This window comes from Aethalodelphis obliquidens, unplaced genomic scaffold (genome assembly GCF_003676395.1).
Source record: "Aethalodelphis obliquidens isolate GAN/ISIS:26980383/991018 unplaced genomic scaffold, ASM367639v1 scaffold1, whole genome shotgun sequence".
In the NCBI taxonomy this organism is placed as follows: Eukaryota; Metazoa; Chordata; class Mammalia; order Artiodactyla; family Delphinidae; genus Aethalodelphis; species Aethalodelphis obliquidens.
The window spans coordinates 71,356,814-71,361,349 of NW_020837945.1; positions in this window are offsets into that span (position 1 = coordinate 71,356,814).

Sequence of the window (4,536 nt, forward strand, 5' to 3'; positions counted from 1 at the left end):
CAAGCAAATAAACACTACGAGAGCACTCCCCGCTCCTCATTATGAGAGATTTCGATCTTGAAGCAAGACTCCCAATGAGAGCTAAGTTGGTTGTGGACAGGCTAGATTGACATTAGGTCACCTGCCAACTGCAAGACAATTTCTGTGTAACAAGGGGTAACTGGTCATGAGTCAAACAACTGAGACAAATGCTGTCTGCCAGGGGAAAAAAAGAGAGAGAGAGAGAGAGAGAGAGAGAGCCATGAAAGGCACTCTGTGAAACAAAACACAACTCCCAACTCTGAAACCACCCATTTCAGACTATTTAGGAATTTTCTTTTGCTCTGAAGAAAACCTCTGAGATATGTAATCCCAGTCATCTGAATGCTCTAAGGGTGGCCCTCCTTCAAGGACCCTGGCTGGTTTTATGTTAAAAAATTATGGTCTCTCCTCAGATGCATTTTTGACTAACTGGACCAACCTTACTAAAAATAATTTAGAACTTCAATGGCCGTTATGGAGAACCTTAGATCTCCCCAAACTTGTTTATCTATGGACTAAATTAGAAGACTGTGTCAATAGAACTAAACATATGAATGGAATAGCTATTTTACTTGGTAACTAAAGACTTCTAAAGTATTCAGAATTCTAAAATTGTGTCTTTACAAAATACTATTTCTAAGTTAACAGAAGGAGATTAAACAGAAGGAAAATAAAAAAGGAGATTTTTTTCTAGTTTTTTTAATTGAGATATAGTACAATATTATATGTTATAGGCATGTAAAAATTTGTAAAAAATTGTGATTCACAATTTTTAAAGGTTATACTCCATTTAGAGTTATTATAAAACATTGGCTGTATTCCCTGTGTTGTACAATATATCTTCGTAGCTTATTTATTTTATACCTAATAGTTTGTATCTCTTAATCCCCTACCCCTATCTTGCCCCTCCCTCCACCCGTCTCCCTGCTGGTAGCCACTAGTTTGTTCTCTGTATCTGTGAGTCTGTTTCCTTTTTGTTATATTCACTAGTTTGTTGTATTTTTTGCATTCCACATATAAGAGTGATATACAGAATTTGTCTTTTTCTGACTTATTTCACTTAGCCCAGATTTTTAAAAAGCATTTGAGGCCTCTTCCTCAGCAGCACCAGTCAATGCTTCCCTAATCCCATTACTCTGCCTCCTCTATATCCACCTTTGCCCTCTTCTAATCTCCTTCCTTTATCTGAACTCCCTTTCTTCTCTAGTGCTGAAACTAACCAACTGAGCCTGCTAAAATATTCCCTTTTAAAATTAGCCCTCCTGGGACTTCCCTGGTGGCACAGTGGTTAAGAATCCGCCTGCCAATGCAGGGGACACGGGTTCAATCCCTGGTTCGGGAAGATTCCACGTGCCACAGCTAAGCCCATGCACTACTGAAGCCTGCGTGCCTAGAGCCCGTGCTTTGCAACAAGAGAAGCCACCACAATGAGAAGCCCGTGCACCACAACAAAGAGTAGCCCCCACTCACCGCAACTAGAGAAAGCCCACAGGCAACAACAAAAACCAACGCAGCCAAAAAAATTAAATAAATAAATATATTTTTTTAAATAAAATAAAATTAGGCCTTATGGGATCAACAGATACATACTACTACACATAAAATAGATAAGTAACAAAGATTTACTGTATAACACAGGTGACAATATTCAATATCTCATAAAAACCTATAATGGAAAATAATCTGGAAAAAATATATATAACTGAATCACTTTGCTGTACACCTGAAACTAGTACAATATTGTAAATCAACTGTACTTCAATTAAAAAATAAAGAAATAAAATTAGGCCTCCTGAGGATTTCTTAAATCCCATGGACCAAAGCTGAATTTAGAGCTATAATAAAGGATTTTCCCCAAGGTAACTGAGGATGCTCAGATTCGCTGAAGAATTCAGTATTGCAATTCAAATTTATCAACCTGGCTTCTCCGATTTTTATCAGTCAGTCCACATGCTTGCTGGAGAAGGTCAAGTCCAGCATTGGATGAAAACTGCTAATCGGGAAAGCCCCAAACAATCTTTAGCATTCCAATTAAGTCAACCACCAGATTTTTTCTATGACCAAGCTCGTATGTTATATGACCAAGCTTGTATGTTATATGACCAAGCTCGTACCATACTCAAAGGTTGCATCTCGCCATTCCAAGGGCTTTCTCTAAACTACTAAACTAGAACAAATTTCAGGTGTGCACCCAAAAGCCTGCCAAATATGTTTATGATTACTACAGCAGACTCCAAATTGTCTTTAAACAAAATTCTGGACTCCCTATAGACATGGAATCCACAGGGGTGGCCTTGAATTTAATGCTTACAAACCATTTAAACAGCAACCATTTAAACCTTTTAAAGAACTATACCTTAGACAAAAATTAACAAAAACACCTGAATGGCATAATTGATGAGTAATGTTTTCTGCGAAAGATCTTGATCAAAACGGGGGAAATGTGAAAGAATTTCCATCTAAAATGGAACCTGAGGATATAAAATGGAAAATCTCTTGCCTGTACCCTCAGGAAAACAAAACTTAAGGACTGAGAGACTGATTTTTTCGTAAGTGCCTGATTTACAGAAAACTGGTAATATTGGAGTTTTCTTAAATGATGGAGAGTTGGTCAGGGGTTGCTTCATATCAACCTTGGGAAATTTTGCTTATGGTTTCCAGAGGTATGAAGAAGAAATGACCCAAGTCAGGTTGGTCTTGCAAAAGAAGCTGACCTGAACTTTGTTTGTATGACTGAACTGGTTTTATCTGCTCAGGAATTTTCAAAGCTGGTCTCCATTTGTTTCTTATTTTAACAGACTCTAACTGAATTCTCCCTTCTGTACATTCCTGCCCATATGTGTCCTGAATTGGAATTCCTCTGCTATTCCTGAATAAACTCATCTTTTTTGACAATTTTGTTTTTGTTTTTTTTGCGGTACGTGGGCCTCTCACTGTTGTGGCCTCTCCCGCTGCGGAGCACAGGCTCCGGACGCGCAGGCTCAGCGGCCATGGCTCACGGGCCCAGCCGCTCCGCGGCATGTGGGATCTTCCCAGACCAGGGCACGAACCCGTGTCCCCTGCATTGGCAGGTGGAATCTCAACCACTGCGCCACCAGGGAAGCCCTTTTTTGACAATTTTTATCTTACCTCATTTTACCTTTTTATTTAGATTGACACCATTTACTTGATGGCCTATGTTAAGTCAGTGAGTAGAAAAATGTGCTAGGGCCTGAGAAAGGAAGAGGACTGGATTTGCCAGTGGGCAGCCAGAGTGGTCCTTGCATGTTCCAGAGGTTATGAGACAGCAGCAACCCCTGCTGTCATCAACCCCTTGGAGGCAGGAGGCTGGAAAAAATGAGCTCTGGATTTTGATCACAGGAGCTCTCTGCGTGGGCGCTGCTTTGGTTCAGGGAGGTCATGGAGATACCGAAACCTGGACAGTCTCACCACTGTGTGACTTTGGGCGGCTGCTACCACTTTGCGCCTCAGGTTCCTGTTTGTGAAATGAGGTTGGACTAGTCAGTTGCTATAGCCATTTTCAGGTCAAACACTGTGCGACTCTGAGTCGGGTTGGGTGGGTCCCTGATTCCAGAGGGTGCTGGCACCATGGATGTTTGGGGCTGAGACAGCAGTGATCCCAGTGCCAAGAGGAACAAGGAAGTAAGGGAATGTTTCAAATTCAGTTTCAATGTGGGCTGCTTTGAGAACTGGGTGGGGAATGGGGTGAAGGGTGGGGCTGTCACAAGCAGAGAGGAGGTGACTGTGGGCTCAGACCCCGGGGCCAGGCAGAGGAAATGGAATCAGCAGCATGACATCCTGGCAGAGGTGGGGGCAAATGTGGGGCTCCCCTAGGGAGGGACCTTGCTGGTCTCCACTGGCCCACAAGAAGCTCCCTCTCCTCTTACAACCAGGTTGGATCAGAGGAGTAGGACCAGGGCAGTGGCTGATGAAAGGGAAGGTGGGGCATGGGAGGCTTTGACTTCTCAGTCCTCAGAGATTTTTTGCCATCACTCAGCACCCCAGTCAAGCCCTCACCTGCCCCTTCTCCCCATGTGAGAGCTCAGAGCAGGTGCCTCCCCCAGGGATGGTCTCCACACTCTGTCCACTACTGCAGAACTCCACGTGGCTGTGCAGACCCACAGCCATCTCTCGGCCTTCCCAGGCTAGGATGTGCATCTCCTCCTGGCTTGTTCTCCTGCATTCAACCTGAAACTGCTCTGAAGCCCCAGCCCACAGCAGCCTGGTTCCTCTGTCCTCCTGTTTCCCACACCTCTCTGCTCCCCACTGCCCTGCTGTATTGGGTACCTACCAAATCTCCTGTCCGTGTCTAGTTATGCACCTCCCTGACTCATCTCTCCTCTTCTTTGTCATCCTTCCCCTTTTCCTCAATTCTTCCTCCCTCATACACCTCAGGCCACTAGCTGGCCTTTTGCCTATTGCTAAGATGGTAGACCCATGATGACCCCTTTGATCCTCAGCAAATTTAACATTTATGAAAGATCCACATTTCCTAAAGCCCATAATTCTAGAGTT